The 22175-nt window shown below is 36.3% G+C and overlaps 1 protein-coding gene and 1 pseudogene across 2 annotated transcripts in view; both read right to left on the bottom strand.

The window, feature by feature from the left end:
• Positions 1-14059, bottom strand: part of LOC140513380 (olfactory receptor 4Q2-like) — a 90314-nt gene extending 76255 nt beyond the window's left edge. Inside the window, exon 1 of one of the 2 annotated variants that reach the window (XM_072623034.1) lies at positions 13972-14059. The gene's annotated coding sequence lies outside the window, so the exon portion shown is untranslated. The remainder of the gene's footprint in view (positions 1-13971) is intronic. The other variant, XM_072623033.1, reaches the window with a different exon arrangement.
• On the bottom strand, positions 5292-14055 carry LOC140513379 (olfactory receptor 4K15-like; annotated as a pseudogene).
• Positions 14060-22175: the final 8116 nt, after the last annotated feature.

Raw genomic sequence — 22175 nt, 5'->3', positions numbered from 1 at the left:
TTTCCTTGTAGTATCTGTGACAGGTTTAATTGACTCCTTTTCCACCTATGCTGGATGAATTGGTTGGCTGTTTCAGTATCATGTTTCCAATGATTGACTCTATTCTTGTGGAAACTTGCTTGTAATTCACAGTAAGTGAGTTAACTACTTGCATTATGTGAGCTTCAAATGAGCTGTCACATAGTTAACACACTACAAGTCAACATCCTCTTGGTTGTTTCTGTAATAATAAATGAATTGTGGTAACTTCTAAAGCAAATGGGGCCATCCCCTAATGCACGAGGAGCCCTTAATAAGAAAGAAGGCAAATCTAAGCAAGGGCTCCGTAATTGTCTGAAGACTCAAATCACAACCAAATCCTTAGGTGGGAAGGAACCCAGAATTCCTTGCTCCAGGAATTTAAATGAATGTAGTCATTTAACACTTAGGTAGGTATCCATCAAGGTGGTAATACTAACAAAGTCATGGAATTTAAAGTTGGCATGGACCTTCGAGAATACCTAATTGTACCAATAGATAAAGAAACTGAGGTCCTGAAAACTTATGAAGTTATGGCCTAATAGGTGTAGTCAGTGACACATCTAATTAAGGTTTGAACTTCAGTGCTCTGATGTACTGGGTCAAAAATAAAAGAGTTAAGTAAACAAAGATTCACATCTGAACATATCAGTTTATCAAGCAATCCATGCCAATTGCATAAGAAATTGGGACCAGATCCCTCAGTTTTAGCATTGGACCCTGAATACAAGGGACACAGATTTTTACGTATTAAAAATGATTAATAGATTAAGACAAATTAATTAAAAGAAAAGCATTAGAATGTACAAATTCGCATACAAAATTCGGTAATCTGATTTCTATTTGGAGGAAAGATTAGGGATTTTCCAGCTAAGGAGTGGGGGGATATCAAAGTGCAGTTCTCTAAATTCAAAAAGAAAAAAAAAAAGAAGTGTTTCACTCTCCCCAGAAACATGGAAACAGTAATTGATTAATCAATATGGAGACAGTTGTCACGTAAGACATGTGGGTTGCTGGAGATATATAATTGTGAGAAAACTCGAACCAGTCACTGGATCTGACTGCGTTTCTGGTCAGCATAATGTAACTCCGTAGGAAGAAGTTTCTAAGCAGTAGGTTAGATGTAGTCTAGTTTTCCAAACACACAGGGCTAGGTTCAAACAATGCAATAGAATTTTCTCACAATTCTCACAATTGTATAAAGTTTTCTTATTAGACAGAAATTGGAATGGACACATAATTGAATAGGAAGAGAACTAAGCTAGTGCCAGAACTGACTCACAAGATCGAATCAGTATGGTTCACTTAATTCCCACCACCACTAGTGGGATCCAAATTCCTTCAATTAAAATGATTAATAATTGATTTCACATCAAAAGACAAATATTTGGGATAAAACAAGACCAGAGAGAGTCAGAGAGAGAGAGAGAGAGAGAGAGAGAGAGAGAGAGAGAGAGAGAGAGAGAGAGAGAGAGAGAGTGAGAGAGAGGGAGGGAGGGAAGGAGAGGGAGAGGGAGAGGGAGGAAGGGAGAAGAAAGGAAGGAGGAAAGAAAAAGGAAGGAAGGAAGGACAAAAAGAAATATAGAAGGAAGAGTGAAAGAAAGATAGAAAATAAAGACTGATTAATTTAATCTATTTGCCTTGTAACTTCATAAATATTGCTTGCTATATATAAAGCAATTAAAACTGGGACTAATAGTAATAAATAGCTTATAATTATAATAACTAGCATGTATAAGATGATACGTGTTAATCTTGAGAATTTTAAATATATTATGATATATAAAAGGGATATACATATATAGAGGGAACGGGCATAAGATAAAGGCTGTGATGTTATGAAATGGGATTTAAGGGTGCGAAGGAATTGCAGTAGAAGATGCGGAAAAGCAGAGATAGAAAAAGATAAATTACATCACAGGAAAGGGTACAAAAATATGTTACAGTAGAGGGAAAGAAGGGAAGGAGATAAGAGTTGTTTGAGATTCACTCTCATCTGATTTAGTTCAAGGAGGGAACCACAAACTCAGTTAAGTATAGAAATATCACTAGCTCTATAGGCAGTAGGAAGGAAAGGGGAAAGAAAATGGAGGGGAGGCTAAAAGGGAAACAAGAAATACTAAAAGGAAAAGGGGAGTAAAAGGAAGGGGGGCAGAAAGAAGGGAGGGAAGACTGAAGGAGACGGTGATCAAAAATTAGAACTCTATTCTGAAGGTCAAGGGAGAAGGGAGAACTAAAACATAAATGAGGGAAAGAGGACGGAGGGAAAGAAACAGATAGTAATCATAACTGAATGTGAATTGGATGAACTCTCTCATAAAACAGAGACAAATAACAGAACGGATTAAAAAACATAATTCAGCAATACATTGTTTACAAGAAACACAGTTGAAACAGGGTAAAGGTAAAAGGTTGGTGCAGAATATATAGTGCTTCATTTGTTGTAAAAAAAAAAAAAAAAAAAAAAAGCAGGGGTAGCAATCCTAATCTCAGACAAAGGTAAAGCAGAAATAGATCTAATCAAAAGAGATAGGGTAGTAAACTATCTCCCGCTAAAAGTCACCATAGACAACAAAGCAATATCATTACTAAATATAAATGCTCATAGTGGCCTAGTTAGGCAAATTTTTAGAGGAGAAGTTGAGGAAGCTACAGGAAGAAACAGAGAGCAAAATTATACTAGTAGGGGACCTCAACTTCTCTCCCTCTGAACTTGATAAATTTAACCTCAAAATAAACAAGAAAGAAGTTAAGAAGGTGAATAAAACTCTGGATAAGGTAGATATGATAGATCTCTGGAGAAAATTGAATGGGGATGGAAAGGAATATACCTTTTCCTCAGCAGTACATTGCAGATATACAAAAATGGACCATGTACAAAGGCATAAAAACCTCACAATCCAGTGCAGGAAGACACAGATAGTTTAAGCATTCTTCTGAAATCATAAATCAATAAAAAATATGTATAGTCAAGGCCATGGATAGGTAAGACAAAAATTACTTGGAAACTAAATAATCTAATCCTAAAGAATCAGTGGTTTTTAGAAAAAATCATATAAACAATCAACAACTTCATTCATGAGAATGAAAATAATGACAGAACTTACCAAAACTTTTGGGATATTGCAAAAGCACTTCTTAGGGGAAGTTTTATGAATATCAGATCCCTGGATTCAGATGACTCTGGAGGAGAAGTGAGGCTGATGACCTGCACAGCCCTCCTTCACTCAAAACAATGTCAAGTGCAAGTCATGTCATCATTTTTCTGATGGCATGGTCTTCTTCGGCAACAAAACAGGAAGATGACAAATGTTGGAGAAGATGTGGGAGAGTTGGAACACTGATTCATTGTTGGTGAAGCTGTGAACTGATGCAACGATTCTAGAGAGCAATTTGGAACTTTGCCCAAAGGGCTACACAAATGTGCATACCCTTTGATCCAGCTGTATCCCTTCTGGGACTGTATCCCAAAGATATCATAGAAATGTGAAAGGATCCTACATATACAAAAATATTAATAGCATCTCTCTTATTGTTGGCCAAAAACTGGAAATTAAGGGGATGCTCATCAATTGGGGAATAGTTGTACAAATTGTGATATATAAATGTAATGAAATACTCTTGTGCTTTAAGAAATGTTGAACAGGAAGCTTTCAGAGAACCTTTCAGCTTTCAGCCTGGAAGGACTTAAATGAACTGATGTTGAGTGACAGCTACAGAACCAGGAGAAATTTGTATCCAGCAACATCCACAGTGTGCAAGGAATTTTTCTGGTGGACTTACTACTTCATTGCAGTGCAACGACTTAAAAAAATTCACAATGGACTCTTGAGGCAGAACGCCTTCCTCATCCGCAGACAGAACTGCGGAATTGGATAAGAGAATGCAGCAGACCATTTTCTGTTGTATTATGTTTTCTTTTCTTTTATGGATTCTTCCATTCATTTTAATTCTTCAATGCAACATGACTAAGATGAAAATGTATTTAATAGGAATGTAGGTGTAGAACCTATATATGATTATACCCCATCCCATGGGGGGAATGGGGAAAGAGGATGAATGGAGGGGGAGGTAGGAGAAACAATCAAAGATATGTGGAAGTGATTGTAGAACACTGAAAAAAATAAAATAATTTAATAAAAAATAATAAAAACAATAACGGCTATCATTTATAAAATGCATTAATGGCTCAAGATTTTATATGGTTATTTCATATCATCTTCTAAAAATAACCACATGGGTTAACATGAGACTACAGGGGCAAGGGGGAAGCAGGAGTCAAAACTTCATACTTCTGGAATAACAATTTGAAGGTTTGAGGTAATGGGTAATTGGGGAAATGGGTATTGCTAAGATAAAAATTTAGATTCAACGTAAAGAAAAACTTACTTCCTATTGTAACTACAATTGTCTTGGGAGAAAGTGGTTCTCAGGGACTGTTAAAGCAAAGAATGGATGCCCACTTTGAAGCTACATTAGGGAGAATGATTTTCAGGTCCCTTCAAACTCTAATTCTGTGATATTCTATAAATATAAAGCCAGCACCATTCAGAGAGGTCGACAGCCTCCATTCTTCTCACTGCTGCTGTATTACTTCCATTGGGATAGTAGTAAAATCTCCTTACCTAACATGATCATTACCCAATTTTAAGCCCTTGGATATGCATAATAAATGCAAAGAGGAAACAGAAGGGGGATATGTCTGTACTGTAAAAATGAGAGTTTGTGCCTTTCCCTTGGCACCATCGGTTACAAGCAATATAATCAACAGTATAATCCATCAGTTAGATCTGGCATCTAGCCCAAGTGCATATGCAAAGTTGACTTGTTAACAAGCGAAGCAAACAAAATTACCTCTTATTCCACCAGCGTGGGCAGTATAGAAAAGAAACAAAGCACTCATAATTAATGGATAAATAATTTAATAACAATTGCAGAAGCAAAATATGCTTGTCAGAATTCAGATGAAATACATAGATGTTCATCAAGTTTCCAGGACCACTGATAGAGTTGTCCATCAGTCATCTCAATGTTTGGCATTGTATACTTGCAACGGTTGTCTTATTATCTGAAATCCCAAGAAATTTCTTCTAACCAGTATGATGGCTCAAATGTTTGTATTGTCTTTTATAGTGAATAACACCTAGGAACAAAGTTGACTCATTTTGCACTTACTGTGCAAATAAAAAACATTAAACTGAGAGCAATGACAATTTCACACTTTCCCATCATCTATTATGCAATGTTTTTTTTTTTGTGTGTGTGAGAAATATTCTTGGCCCTCCAATTGTGCGTTTTCCTCTGTTCTACTTCAGTTTCATGTGGGAATCAGACTGGAAGAATTGTGGCCAGGAAACTGAGCCCGCTATAGAAATCAACTTACCATATTCAGAGTAGATGTAGATGGGAATGTGATTTCTCCTTATGATTGTATTTAAGGAGCATGAAAATCTATATTTGGGACTCAGTATTACTTTAATATTCATTTTCCCTCTCTATGTCATAGATCCTTATGAAATCACTCTTTATTACCCATTTGAATAACAAATACTTTCCTTATTCCCAGTTGTGCAAAGGGGAGGAACCTGATAATAAATTTACATAAAAAAATAGATTGTATTTTAAAGTAAGTTCATTTTTAATGGATTTCCTCCACATAACCCTATTCACCTTCTACTTAAGTCTCATAAATTTATTTCCCTTTCAAATGGACTCCATGATAAAAATTGAATTTCCATTAGAAAATTTAAAAGAACATGAAAGAGAGGGAAGCAAATATAAAGTATTATGCTACAATGTCTTGAAATGTCATCACACATTACTCTGTTTTAACAAATCTTGAAACTATTTCTCCATTCTCATCTTTTGACACAAGTAGTTCAAGAGTTTGGCATTAATATTACAGTGGTCTTTGGTCACAGTTAGAGACAATAGGTTAGAAAGTATTAGGTTTGGGTGGGGAGGTTACTTGGGTTTCAAGCATAGGATATTTCTTATTATAGCAGACACTTGGCCAGATTTTAGGTCTTGGCTCCTCAATTTGGACATGGATGCCATTACCCCTTTGTTCCTCAGGGTGCAAATAATTGGGTTTAATATGGGAGTGAAGATGGTATAGAACACTGCAAGAACTTTGTACACTGAATAGACACTAAAGGGTCACACATATTTGGCTAAAGCACGGTATGACCACAGTGACATTTTCAGTTAGTGAAGAACGTGCCTTTGGCATGCTAGCCAATGACCAATTGCAAGCTGTAATGAGTATAACTGTATATGCAACAACAAGGAGGAGAAAGGAGCTCATGGAAAGAAACCCACTGTCTTCAACAATTAATGAACTGTCAACATAGGTGTTAATTCAGACAACTTTGTTCACAAGAGGGAGGTCACAGAAAAAGCTGTCCACCTTGTTGGGTCCACAGAAGAGCAAGTTGACTGTAAATACCATTTGGCTAGTTGTATTTATGAAGCCTACAGATGAAGGGATGATGACCAGAATGTTACAAACATGCCATCATATGATGGTCTTGTAGTGAAGAGGTTTACAAATGGCAACATAGCGATCATAGGCCATGGATATAGGAAGCTTCGTACTACTTCCAGGACAAAGTTGTAGAAAGAGGTTTTAAGTCAGGCAAACCTTGAAAGTGATAGTCTTTTGCTCAACAAGGAAATCTGCAATCATTTTAGGGGTGGCAGAAGAGGCCACACAGACATCTTTAAAAGAGAAGTTTGCAAGTTAAAAAGTACATAGGTGAGTGAAGATGTGGGTCTGAAGTCACATTGAGGATGATGAGGAAGTTTCCCAACACAATAGCAGTGTGGATCTATGAAAACATGAAGAAGAGAGGCTGGATTTCTGGGGCATCAGAGAATCCCAGCAAGATGAACCCAGTCACTTGGGATTGATTTGTCTTGTTCATTGACTTGGGTTGAAAGAAATGTTTTTCAGTTATCTGGAAGTAAGAGAAATAGCAGAGATCAATCAATGGAAATAGACTGAGGTAAGATTTTAAACTAAAAATTTCTCTTACTGTTGAGAAGTGCTGAACTTCTCCCTTGACTATGAAAACAAAGGATATTTATTCCCATCAGAGTCTTCAAGAAGAATGCTGATCTGTCCATAAAAGTTATATTTTATTTCACAACTAAAAAAAGTTCAAAACTTTTCCTGACAATCAAGACCCAATAAAAGGTTAAGCCCTCTTCATGAATGCCATAGGATTATGAAACATGCCATAAAACTTAACTATAATAGCTTCCAACCGTTCATAAAGGAATGGTATAGTTAAAATTAAATACTTTTTTTTAAATTAAATATTTAACAATTACATGTAAAAATTTTTAACACTCACTTTGAAAATTGTAGAATTCCTATTTCTCTCCTTCTTATACCTCCCCACACCTTAATAAAAAAGAAATATGCAATCAATTTTACATGTGAAGTAATGCAATGCATATTTCAATATTAATCATGTTGGAAAAGAAAAAACACATGAAAAAGAAAAATAAAGTTTAAAAAGTGTGCTTTAGTCTGCACTCAGATTTCATCAGTTCTCACTCTGGAGGTAGATCAAATGTTTTATCATGAGTCCTTTGGAATTATCTTGGATCACTATCTTGATGAGAGTAGCTAAGTCCTTCACAGTTTATCCTCCTTACATTATTGCTATTACTGTGTACAATGTTGTTCTGATTTTTCTCACTTCATTTTGCTTCAGATCATTGACCTTCCAAAGGCATTCTGCTTGTCATTTCTCATAACTCAGAAGTATCACATGTGAAGGAATATCTTAAGTGATCTATTGGAGCTACTCAGGAAAATTTTATTTTGTCACACATTTCTTAAATATCAAACAAGTGCAATACATTTTGCTATGACCTGAATGAGTTTCAAAGTGAAAAAAGATATGATTTCTGACTTCAACAGCTTATAATGTAGCCAGGAAGATAAGACTACTAACAAAATATCGATACATGAAAGAAAATCTTGAGAAAGGAAGGATCATTTTTAATTGCTATGCTCAGGGAGAGTTATATGCTCGGTTATATGCTCAGTGGAGTTATAGCCACCCACATGACTCATTTTCTTGACTAACTTAATGGTCACCCCCTCAAAACTGAATGACTTTCACTCCACAGTGGTTAAATGGTTAAAGGAAATGAACAGGCAGTTTTCAGAGGAAGAAATTATAACTGTCTGTAGCTGTATGAATAAATTCTCTAAATCACTATTGATTAGAAAGATGAAAATCAAAACAAATCTGAGCGACATCACACCTCTCAGTTCGATAACATGGAAATACAGAAAAATGACAAGTGTTTGAGAAGATGGGGGAGAGTTGAAATACTCATTGTTGGAGGGGCTTTGAGCTGTTCCAACCATTCTGGAGAACAATTTGAAACTATGCCCAAAAGGCTATAAAAATATGTATACACTTTTGTCAAGCAATATAGATTCTAGGAACATATCCCAAAGAAATCATAAAAAATGGAAAAATGATTCACATGTACAAAATTTTTTTTGTATGGACAAGGACTAGAAATCGAGGTGATCCCATTAATTGGGGAATGACTGAATAACTTTTTGCGTATGAATGCAAATGTACACAACTGTGATATAAGAAATAATGAACAGGTTGACTTCAGAAAAACCTGGAGCAATTTATATTGACTGATGCTGAATGAAGTGAGCAGAGTTAGGAGAATATTATACACAGTAACAGCCACAGTGTGGGAGGACTGTTTTTTATAGACTTAGCCCATCATAGCAATGTAAGGACTCAAAACATTTCCAAAGTAATCATGATGCAACAGGGACAAAGCCAAGATTTAGGAGTACAGAGACACAGATACTCTAGCTCTTCCCATACAACCCATAAAATACCTGCAAAAAATGACTCTAAACAAATTTTAGAGCAGCAGAAGCCACAAAACGATAGAGTGAAAGAGATTTCCAGCCTACAGCAGGCTGAAGTGCCAAAAGGAAAGGCCTATCACATGGTGCACGGAGCAGAGCGCAGCCCATGGAGCCCAGCCCACCCTTGACCATGTGACACACAGCACGGACAGGACTTAACAGGCCTGTTTGGCAGAATCCTCAGCAGCAGGGGAGCTTCTCAGATCCCTCTACCCACAAAAATCAAAGACACTTCAAAGGTCAGTGAAAAATCTTTCTCTCCTGGGTGAGACGGGAGGAGAGTCTTCCCCTAGCCCCAGCCCCAAGAGGTGGCAAATGCAACACCAGCCACTGCGTTTATTTTTGGAAAGCTTGGCCTAAACCCCATGGGGAAACTGAGCTGCTGATGGAGGTCTGGAGGTGAGGAAGAGTGCTGGCTGGCATGGTGGTGGTGGTAGAGTCTCTGGAAAGGGAATTCTACTTGCAGATGCTAGACAGAAAAGCTTTGGTAGCTCCCAGATCAGAGTGCAGGACAGGAGAGGAGTAAACTACTCTCCCTTGATTGAGCCAGCTTGGAGGAACTGAAAACTTATAGGTCTCCAGAGTATATCCTCTTCTTGACAAAGGACTCAAAATTTGAATAACTGGCTCGGAAAATGCCCAAGAAAGGGAAAAAATAAGACTATAGAAGGTTACTTTCTAGGTGAACAGGTATTTTCTTCCATGCTTTCAGATGAGGAAGAACATTGCTTACCATCAGAGGCCTCCAAGATAAATATGCGGTGGTCTCAGACCATTAAAGAACTCAAATATCCTTTTATAAATCAAGTAAGAGAGGTGGAAGAAAAATTGGGAAGAGAAATGAGACCAATGCAAAAAAATCATGGAAAGCCAGTCAACAGCTTCCTAAAGGAGAAGGAAAAAAAATGTTGAAGAAAATACATTTAAAAACAGGCTAACTCAATTGGTAAAAGAGGTCCAAAAAGCCAATGAAGAGAAGAATGCTTTAAAAAGCAGAATTAACAAAATGGAAAAGGAGGTTAAAGTTTTCTGAAGAAAATACTTCATTAAAAATTAGAATGAAACAGATGGAAGCTAACAACTTTATGAGAAACCAAGAAATTACAAAACAAAACCAAAAGAATGAAAAAATGTAAGATAATGTGAAATATCTCATTGGAAAAACAACTGACCTGGAACATACATCCAGGAGAGACAATTTAAAAATTATAGGATGACCTAAAAGGCATGATCAAAAAAATTTTTAAAAAAGCCTAGGTATACTCTTTCAAGAACTTCTCAAGGAAAACTGCCCTGATATTGTATAATCAGAGGGCAAAACAAATATTGAAAGAATCTACCAATTACCTCCTGAAAGAGACCCGAAAAGGGAAACTGGAGAGAATATTAAATTTTAAAGTTTCTAGGTCAAGGAGAAAGTATTGCAAGCAGCTAGAAAGAAACAATTCGAGTATTGTGGAAATGGAATCAGGATAACACAGGACCTGGCAGCTTCTGCATTAAGGGATTGCAGGTCTTGGAATATGATATTCCAGAAGTCAAAGGAACTGGGATTAAAACCAAGAATCACCTACCCAGCAAAACTGAGTATAGTACTTCAGGCAAAAAAATGGTCATTCAATGATAGAGAGGACTTTCAAGCATTGTTAATGAAAATACCAGTACTGAATAGAAAATTTGACTTTTAAACACAAGAATCAAGAGAAGACTGAAAAGGTAAACAGGAAAGAGAAATCATAAAGGACTTACTAAAGCTGAACTTTTTACATTCCTACATGGAAAGATAATATTTGCAAGTCTTGAGAATTTTCTCAGTATTTGGATAGTTGGAGGAATTTCACACACACACACACACACACACACACACACACATACGCACACACACACACATGCACAGGGTGAGTTGAATAAGAAGGGATGTTATGTAAAAAACTAAAATTAATAAGTTAAAGACAAATATATTGGGAGGAGAAAGGGAGATATGAAATGGGACGAATTATCTCTCAAAAAAGAAGCAAAATAAAGCTTTTTCAATGGAGGAGAAAAGGAAGAAAGTGACAGGGAAAAAGTGAAGCTTAATCTTTTACCATTTAGCTTAAGGAGCGAATAGCATGCTCACTCAATTTGGTATGAAAATCTATCTTACACTACGGGAAAGGAGGGGAGAAGGGAACATTTGAGGTGAGGGGGATGTTCAAAGGAAGGGCAAATGAAAGAGTGGAGTAATTAGAAGTATACACTTTTGATGAGGGACAAGGTCAATAGAGAGAATAGAATAAATGGGGATCAGGATAGGATGGAGGGAAATAAAGTTAGTCTTACATAACATGACTACTATGGAATTCTTTTTTCAAAACTACACATATACAACCTATATCGAGTTGTTTGCCTTCTCATTGGGGATGGGTGGGGAGGGAGGAAGGGAGAGAAGTTGTAATTCAAAATATTAAGAATAAATGTTGATAATCGTTTTTGCATAAAACTAGGAAATAATAAATATAGGTAATGGGGCATACAAATCTATCTTGCCCTACAAGAAAAGAGAGAAGATGAGGATAAGGGAAGGAAAGGGTGTGATAAAAGGGAGGGCATATTGAGGGAAGGGATAATCAGAATTCAAGGGGTTATGGGATGGGGGAGGGAAGAGATGGGTAGAAATTTGGAACTCAAAATTTTGTGGAAATTAATTTCGAAAACTAAAAATAAAGAAATAAACATTTAAAAAAAGAAGAGACTTTAAGTTTAATGTTTACCGAGTTTGGGTTGCATTTTCTATGGTCAAGGTTTAATAAAAACAGCTCATTTGCAACAACAAAAAAAAAAAAGTCATAGTGCAAAACCCATTCACTTCCAGAGAAAGAACTACCGAGTCAGAACACAGAATAAAGCAGGCTATTTTCTTCTTTTTCATGTTTTGTTTTGTTTTTCTCATGGTTTCTCCTACTCATTTTTATTCTTCTATGCAACATGACTAATGTGAAAATATGTCTAATAGAAATGTATCTGTAGAGCCTATATAAGATTGCATGCCATCTTGAGGAGAGATAGGGGAGAAAGGAGGAGAAATTTGGGATTTGAAAAAATGATTGTTGAAAACCTAAAACAAATAAATTAATAAATCTGGAAAAAAAATTGAATGGCCTTAATCCTTAATGGGTTTCCTGAGAGCTAACTACCAAATGGGGAAAAATTGCCTCCTTCATTTCCTAACTCCTGACATGTTACCTATCTTTGTTCCACGTTTTTTTCCTTCTGTCCAAATATATGTTTCTGTCATCTATGAATTATTAGTTTGCTCTCCTTCCTCCCTAGTAAATTGGGTACTAGGTTCATAGTCTTTTCACCTAAAACTTTCTTTCCTCATTCAACCTGGCTTTCTATTTTTTCAGCCTCTCAAACACACGTAATATCTTTCTCCATCCTAACCTAGACCAAATAAAGGTATAGTCATTAAATCTTTTACACACTCCCTGTCAACTCCATTTCCCCCAGCTATTAGTATCCATAGTTTTAGCTCTGATTAATAGTGTACTAATTTTCCATATTGAGTTCTATATAGCTAAAATGTTGCGAGCTTGCCCATTTTCATATTACATAAAGGTAGGATTGAATACCAAACAGTTGTTGACCAAATAAATGTTTGAAAGGTTAGAGGGGGAATGGGGGGTAATTAGAGACTATATCTGTTAAGATGAAATTTAATAGAGATACATATAAAGTCCTACACAGATTCAAAAATTCAACTAAAAAGAAGTGGATAGATAAGAAATCAGGAAATGCGAAAAAGGCTGTGGGGTTTTAGTTGACAGAAAAGTCAAGATTAGTCAACAACGTGACATGATAACTGAAACATTAATTTCTTTTTTGATTACATATATATAATGCAGCATGATAGCGATATGGGAGAAAAAGATAAGAATTCTGTCCTATCAGAGATTATTATTTGTGTTAGATAACAATTATTAAACAAATCTTTAAATTTATTGTCTCTAGAGACAATACTTTTAAATAGTACTCATTTTAAGGAAGTATTTCCTGGCTTTGAACAGAAATCAGTCCCCTTAGAATTTACACTCATTCCTCCAAATTGTACCTTTTGGGGGTCAAAAAAACAAATTAAAACCCTCTTACTTATGATAGTCCTTCATACACACATATACATACATATTTCCACAATAAGTATGACAATAACTACAAAATAGAGCATAAATACTGGATATATTTAACCTAGCATTCAAGAAGTAGAAAAATTATGAGTGATATATACATCCTTTTTCTACAATTCCCCAAACAGGATTTGGAGATATGTGTGCCAATTCACAGCACCATTTTTGAAAAACAACATTCACAATCCACAGAAGAGAATTTTTAGAACTTGAATCCATGTAGCATAAAAAAGAGTAAAAAAGTTTGATAGTGGTTAGCCTGGAATACATGGGAAGTTGAGGGTAGATATAATAACTGTATTCAAGGACCTGAAGTGCTGCCACGAGAGAAAAGACTTAAATTATTAATCTCTCTATAGCATTTCTATCATGATTTTATTATTCTGATTAGAGTGAGCATGAAGGCTTTGAAAATAATCCAGTCCCAGTCTTCTTTTATTATATTAAACAAATTTATATCTTTAATTTGGTTGAAAATCCCAAAGTAGAACTTTGCCTTGCCTAAGTTCTCTGTATTCCTTACTTCAAGATGGAGTCAAGAACCTTCTGGAGTTCACTACCTAAATATAAGATAGATGGCTACTTTTGGAGTATAAGAGCTACCTTCTCTTCCTTTATCACCTTCTCTCTTAATCTCCTACTTGACCACACCAACCCTCACTTTGAAAATATATACACATCTCTTCATTTTACTTTTAACGTATCCTCAGTAGTGTTTTGTCTCTGTTGTCTGGGAAAGAAAATTAAAAGTAGATCACATTCTGATATTTTGGGGGTTCCTACTCAATCTCAAAGTATGAAAGTAATGAACTTTTTTTTGGTTTCCTCCAAACTTTCTCCTCTATCTTACTGAAACTCTCTTACCTCAGAACATTATTGGGCTTCTGCTGTTTTCAGCTATCCAGAACCAAAACAATGACACTCGACCAGGGTCTAACCTTCTCAGGCAAATTTTCATTTGCCAGACCATACCAGAGCCTCTCTGCCATTATAAATATCATTTGGAATGCTCTCCTCTACTAAGAATCTGGGACAACAAGCTTGTGTTGTTAGGTCATAATCATTTCTTGTGTAATGTTGAATTTTCATCTGCTATGGTGAAGGTGGGAAAGAGTGCTGATAGAATAAGGGTTTTTTTTTTTTAATAGGACTTTTCTTTTATTCCTCAAATATCAATATTTATTCAATCAGATGCAAAAGATCAGAGCCCACTTGAAATTCAGGTGAAAACACAGAAGAGGAAAGAGTGGAGTGTTTTTTTCCCTGTGAAAAAAGACATAATGTTTTCAGTGGCAGGTATATTATAAGTCAAAAATGTTACATGGCAGAAGAAAATAAAAGCTTAGACATTCTAAAGTCTTTCATTCATAGTGTCATAGTGCCCAGAAAAAGGAAAGATATTTGACCACTCTAATATTTTTTTCTACTCTGAATATATTATGTTATTGACTCAGTTCTGGCCCCCACATTTCAGAAAAAAACATCGAAAAACTAGAACTTATTTAGATGAGGGAAGCCAGGATAATAAGATGAAAGGACTGAAAAAGACACATTTTGTGCATGGATTGAAGAAACTTGGGACACTTAGATTAGGAAAGACACTACTTGGCAGATAGGAAAATGGATATTCATGACAGCTATCTTTAATTATTTCAAAAGAAAAAGCTCTCATATGAAAGAAGGCTTTGACTTACTTCACTTGACACCCAAAGCTAGAATTTGAAAGAGTGGGTGACAAATGTAGAGATACAGAAAAATTTCAGCTTAACGCAAAGGCAAAAAAAAAAAAATTGACATGGAATGGACTGGTTCGAGCAGTAATCAGTTCCCAATAACTAGAGAAGTCCAGGTGGATATATAATGACTATTGTTTGGTGATGTTGTAGGGCCAAAGATATCTTTGAAGTTGGGGAAGGACTAGACGACTTCTGAAGTCGTTTTAGTTATACTATGATTCTGTGATTGTTGTCCCTGTTTTTTCCTATACGTTATTGAATAACTCTTTATTAACTTCTTCATGCTTTTTGTTATGTGGCTCCACTGTTTCCCATGACCAAAATTAACTTTAGCTTTTTCATCCATCCCTGTTCCCAACTTTCTTTCCAACTCCGCAATGAATTTTGAGATACTCTTGCTGAGCTCTATTTGCCTTGATGATAAAATTTATGGAATAGAATTTCCATCTCTGAAATAATCTCCCTCTAGGATTCAGGACTGATGGAATATTAATGATGCCTTATTCAGCTCCAGGGAGTTGGAAATTTCCTGATAAATGAAAATGTCCACAATATCAAAGCTTTTGCCTTGTAATGGCTTATCAATTAAAAATAAAATTATTTTTCCAGGTGATGGAGGGCAGAGCTTTGGGAGGAGAGGCAGAAAAGGTACTGAGTACATTACCCTGAGTGTGACTGGAGGAAAGGACCTTTTCTGGGGGCCTCAGAGGCTGGGAGGATCCTCCCAGAGTGGGCTGATTGAAAACCGGAACTTCTGCTGAGATTGCTCTGCCTTCTTTCCTCAGATCTCAGACCACATGGTCTTCGCTTGGACTTGAAATCTCTGCCTTCAGGATGCCATCTCTGTGGTGCAGGTCCTAGCTCAGTCTGCCGAAGACCAAAGCCTGGCGCAAGCTGGGAGTGTGGACCCAGAAAGAATGGCACTTGGCAGCTGCAGACCCCCACTGGAGGAACTGGTGACATTCCAGCATGTCTCTGTGGACTTCACCCCTGAGGAATGGGACCTCTTAAACCATCTTCAGAAGGAGTTTTGCAAGGCAGTCATGCTGGAGAATACCCAGAACCTACCCTCCTTGGGACTTTCAGTTCCCAGACAATATTTGTTCTCTTATTTGAAGGAAAGAGAGGTATCACAGATGATGGAAGAAGAGGGCCTGAGGAGCTGTCATCCAGAAGGAATGATTAGACCTGCAATGAAAGAGACTGCTGAAAGCTAAGGATTTCTGTGAAGGAAAAACACCAAGAAAACCTCATGAGTGATGGTCCCTATGACATCACTGAGAGATAAATCTGTACTATATTTCACATCCCTGTGAATCCCTGATCTACTGTCAAAAAATTTGTCCTGGAGAGAAACCACATGAGTCTCATGAATGCTGTGTAACTTTTAGTGAACACTTATCTTTCCTTATTCATAACAGTATTCACAGTGAGATAAAACCTCATGAATGTAATTCGTGTGGAAAGGCTGGGAATTGCAGCTCTAGTTTTGCTGTATATAAGAGCATCCAGACTAGAAAGCAACCTTATGAATATGAAAATCTTGGAAAGGCATTCCCACACAGCTCCATTGTTACTCAACATCAGAGAATCCACAATTGTGAGAAACCTTATGAATGTAATCATTGAGGAAAAGCATTTAGATTTAAATGTCATCTTGCTGTGCATCCAAAAATGTGTAAGGGGGGAGAAGTTTTATGAATGTTATCAGTGTGGAAAGGCTTTCATATGGAGCTCCAATCTTGCTGCACATCAGAGAATCCACGCCGGAGAGAAACCTTACAAATGTAATCAATGCAGAATGGCTTTCAGACAAGACTACCATCTTTCTCTACACCAGAGAATCCACACTGGAGAGAAACCTTATGAATGCAATGAATGTGGAAAGGCTTTCAGGGAGAGTTCAAGTCTTGCTGCACATCAGAGAATCCACACTGGAGAGAAACCTTATGAATATAATCAATGTGGAAAGGCTTTCAAAACTAAACTCCCTACTGGCTGCATATGACAGAATCCACACTGGAAAGATATATAATGTGATAAAACTTTTTATATCCCACCTTACTATACAAATCTGATGAAAGCAAAGTTGAAGAGACATAATTTCTGGGTAACAATTTAATTATGGCTAGTTAGTAATTAATAAAACACTGGTCATTTAGCTATCCCTTACAAACCAAAGATGAATCATGGAGTCCACTCAATACTTACATGCCCTTATATAAGTGGGAGCTACCTACAGTCATAATCAATTCTGATTCATTAAACTTAATGAGAATGAGTATTATAATGTGATTCAGACTTATTGTAATGAGGGACTGAGTGGGAGGACCATGAAACATGACTCAGTTGGACAAAGACTTATTTCTATCTAGGTCACCATTGCTTAGTGTAGTCTAGACCAGAGGGGTCCACTTCCACTCAGACTTATTTGACTAAAACACAATGGGCCAGAATTCACCTAGAATAAAATCTCTTTAAATTTTCATCAGATCCAGATTTTCCCAGTGGAACAACTCTTGCCCAAGATTTCATCTGGTCATCAGCCCGGCCCTCCAACAACTGGCTGAATCACCTACACTGACCGATTTCTGAGTAAATGGGGAAAAAGTTTAATACAAATTTAATAACTGTTTTTTCATATAAGAAAAACATTTTTTCTCTCACATCAAAGAATCCATTCTAGAGGATATATTTGAGCAATACATTCAAGCTATAATATAGCTTAGTATATGTTCAAGCTAAAGTCACCCCTTTTTTCCTATCAGAATTCACATGAGATAAAAAGTATGTTCCCATAATGAATGTGGAAAGACATTTAGATGGACTATAGAGCTTGTTAGACACCAGAAATTTCACATTATTATCAAGCCCTGTCTGGACTCAGAGAAGGTCTGCAACTAGAAATCATTTCTTCCTTTACATAAAGGATTCCTAGTGGAGAGAAGACTTATTAATGTGCTCAATGAGGACCAGCCTTCCTTGAGGATCACAATATTCACACTGCAAGAAAACCTTATAAAAGCAATAACTGTAGAAAGGTCATAACTTGAATATCATAAATTTTGTTTGTGTACTCCAATGTGTATAGTGAAGAAATCTTCCTGGAGGTAAAGCTTATGGATCTAATTAATGAATGATGGTTCCTCCCTGTGGCACAGATCTCAGTGGACATTACGTATTTCAGAGTACATGAAGCTCTAAAAAGGGATTGAATTTATCTGAGAAACCCCAAGGTTTCTCATGACTTCCCTAAAATATGCCATGGCTTCCTAGGGTGAAACCTGTCACTGACTTCCTCACTTAACTGTAGGTTCCCACTGTAGTGAGACACCTTACCTGCTCACCCTTCAAGCTGTCCTAGGCTGATAATCTGGTTCACTGGTCCAAAATTGGTTCTGAGCCATTATTGCAAGGTTGTTTTTAAGGGAATTTGGAAGACTCGGACAAGTGATGGCCTCACCTTGCCATCTTGGTTCCAGAAATCTACATGTTCACATTTTCAGGAAATACTCCCTTGGTAGCTCAAATTTTCTTGGAAAGATCTCTTGTCTTTCCCCTTCAATTGTCTCCTTCTATTTCTTTGCAATGCTCTTTTAAGAAAATCTTATCTCTCCTTGCTATTCTCATGAATTATGAATCCATTTGGGGAAATCTCCCCTTTCCCTTTCCCTTTCCTTCTTTCCTCAGCTAATTGTAAGGCCTCATCAAACAGCCATTTTGCTTTGTTGCTCTTTTTCTTCAGAATATATTAGGTTGTTGCTTCCTGTACAACATTAAGAACCTCTGTCACTGGCTATTCAGGCCTTCTGCCTCCCAGATCTAATCACCTAAATCTATTCATCACTTCCAATTCCAATCCATAAGTCATGCTATTTCGATCGTATATTTAGGGTCTAATGGTTTTCCCTCTTTTCTTCCATTTGAGTCTTCATTTTGCATTCAGAAACTCAGGATCTGAGTCTCAGTCAGCTCCAGATCATGTTTTGACTGATCGTATAGAATGTCACCTCCCTTTGCCTTTTCCCTAGAGTAGTGTTTTACAGTTTTATGGTTTCAAAAACTGAGCAGGTATGGCCTCTATAGAGTCAGTGGTTGGAAGATAGGATCATTAGTGTGGTATTGAATGGTTTTCCTTGGATTTGAACTTAAGTATATTGAATTTAAATATATATTGGAAAAATTTTGCAGGAGATAAAACTAAGGAATCTAATAAACAAGGTTAAGACTCTTGCTGAAGACGTCATTAGATTTCCCAGTATGAGACCTCATTGAACATCCAAAATTACTTACTGTGATGAAATATCTAAAAATTCAGCTTTTCCCCATGAAATCCTGATGGTTCTCATTATTCTTCAATAATATTCCCTTGAATTCATATACTGTAATTTCTTTGGTTATTGTCAACCTGAAAGTTTGGTTAAGAAAAGGCAAACAGGCTGAATGCACATTGTTTATTTCCTTAAAACTAGCAGTCATGATCACGGAGCCAGAAGAAACTTCTGACTGACTAATACAAGAATGGCCAGGATTAAATTCATTTAGGACAATCCAAGGTTGCCTATGTTCTTCAGATTTATGGTCACAATGAGTGATTAACTATAACACAAGAAAGGAATTTCTTAATCGGATAGCTTGTAAGTACAATAATATAAGAGAGTTGAGAAGGTTTTGATTGAAGGTACAACTCAGAACTTCTGTGTTTTCTCTATTATTAACATGCTATAACATAGTACATGTCCACAAGATAATAAGAAAAAAAATATCCTGCTATTCAAGATAGTGTCTCAGGTTCAGGGTCTCATAAAGTATGCTAAGCCAGCCCTATTTGGCCTTGTTGACACAGGAAGAGATATTCTCTGAGTTTACCTCAGAGAACAAAGAGACTACAAGGTCCAGGCTTTTCTTCAGGCTCTGGCCCTTATTAAAGTCCAACGATGATATTAAATATCACTTTACAAGAGTTGATGGGTACGGACTTTGTTCTTTGCTGGAACAAAATATTCTGGTGTAAATATTTTGATGGAGGACAACAATCCGTCTAGAGTGTTAAAATTGTAGTTGGACAAAATTATTTCCTATGTAAGTCGATAATTCGGAAAATGTATTCAACTAAACTGATGTCATCCGAATGGCAACACGTTTTTATTTTAAGTTTTTCTCTTCAAAACAATAAAATTTTAAATTTGTAATTTTAAAATTGCAAAATTTGTAAGGCACAGAGGACCTAACCTAACCTAATCTAATGAAACCAACAGAAGACCAGAAAGTTTGGCAGGAGAGAGAGAACATGGAAGTAACTAGTTTTGGGAAGATGGAAACAGAAGGATATCAAGAATTGATAATAAAAGAGGGAAGAACTAGCCTGAGTGGGGTACTTGAAAGAGGACCTTGGGCATTTTGGAATGGGTATCTAGAGGAAGCTCTGAAAGAGGTAATTTTGGGGGATATAGAATACACAATGGAAAGAAGGGTGAGGAGAACCTTTTATTTCATAATTTTGTCTAAGGCTGGCCCTAGTTTTGCTTATGAACTTTCTGAGCCTGAATGTAGAGGATTTAAATTAACATCATAAAATACACTGTGACTACCCAGGTCAAATCTTTCAATCCACCATTCCTTTTAGGAGCCCAAAGAGCAAGAGTATGGGACTTTTGTAAAGAGTTGCTGCTCTAGCACCCGTTTTACTTGAGAATATCTACATCTTAGTTTACAGAACTATGGCAAAGAGGCAGCGTTTGACTAGCTTTTGAGAAGAGTTTCTGAACTGCAGGTCTATGGACTAACTAGTTCTCTGGATAGATTTAAGGGGTCCATAAATTTAGGTAGGAAACACACAAACACACACACAAGTATATACACACACATATACATATATATATGCATGCATTCATATACATATACACATATGTACATATATATGTATGTATAACATATATTCAATAACCTGAAAGAGAAACTACTTCAATTATTTTAAAGAAATTTGAGAAGGCATCCTAGATGGCCAAAGGGGTCCAAGACACAATAGAGGCGAAGATCCCTTGTTTTAGACATACACCCCTGAGTGTGAAATATTGCATATACTGTCCCACAGAGTTGATGTGATACATTTTCTTCTTTATTCTTTATTACAAGATGTTGCTGTATGAATGAGAGAAAGAAGAGATATTTTAGGCAAGGAAGGTAATTTAAAAACAAAGATGACAATAAAATTTTAAAAAGAAATAATTCGATCCTGAGGAACCCAGGAGTTTGCCTTCAAAGGAGACCATATTAGATTTCCAGAAGTCAAAAGAGTAATTACCAGAAGAGAATGTTTTTGTTGGTAAATATTTTAATTACAATCCTTTTTTCTCTTGCAGAAAAGAAAAAATTGAACCAAGAAAAAAGCTACTTCTAAAGCATAATTCATGGAATTGTTAAAAAAAAATTGTGATCATTATCTGTATAAAAAATTGTAAAAATAATTGTACTTTTCTGCTCAATAAACAAACATTTATTAAGTATATATTAAATTTCTGTATTTTAGTCTGGAAGGTTCCTTGAAAGAAGTCAGAAATATTGAATTCTCATATGAAGCCCATTAACTGAGTGAACTTGAAAGATAAATGGCTTATCTTCTTTTTATCAATTAACTTATATGTTTTCCATTTTCTACAATCACTTCCATGTATCTTAGATTTATTCCTCTCCCTCCCACCTCGTACCCACCTTCCTCCTTCCTCTCTCCCTGACACTGCGTATAATCTTATACAGGATATGCGCATACATTCTTATTAAATACATTTTACCTAAGTCATGTTGCACAGAAAAATTAAAATGAAGAGAAGAAACCATAGAACAAAACAAAACAAAACGTAACAAAAAGGAAAATGCTCTGCTTCATTCTATAAACCAATTGCATAGTTCTTTAGCTGGATGTGGAAGACATTTTGTCTCAAGAGTTCATTGAGAATTTCTTAGGATTTTGCATTGTTGTGAAGGGTTAAGTCTACCAGAAAAAATCCTCACATAATGTGGTTATTGTTGTGTATAAAGTTCTCCTGGTTCTCCTAGTTTCACTCAGCATCAGTGCATTTAAGTCCCTCCAGGTCACTCTGAAGTGTTCCTGTTCATCAATTCTTGTAGCACAATAGTATTCCATTACATTCATACACCAAAACTTGTTCAGATATTCCCCAATTCTTGTGTATTCCCTCGATTTCCAGGTCGTGGCTTCCACAAAGACAGTGCTGTAAATATTTTGGTACATGTGGGACCCTTTTCCATATTTATGATCTCTTTGGGATACAGTCCTCGAAGAGATATTACTGGGTCAAAGGGTATGAACGT

The sequence above is a fragment of the Notamacropus eugenii genome, chromosome 7 (genome assembly GCF_028372415.1).
Source record: "Notamacropus eugenii isolate mMacEug1 chromosome 7, mMacEug1.pri_v2, whole genome shotgun sequence".
NCBI lineage: Eukaryota > Metazoa > Chordata > Mammalia > Diprotodontia > Macropodidae > Notamacropus > Notamacropus eugenii.
This window is presented reverse-complemented; position numbering and strand designations above follow the sequence as displayed.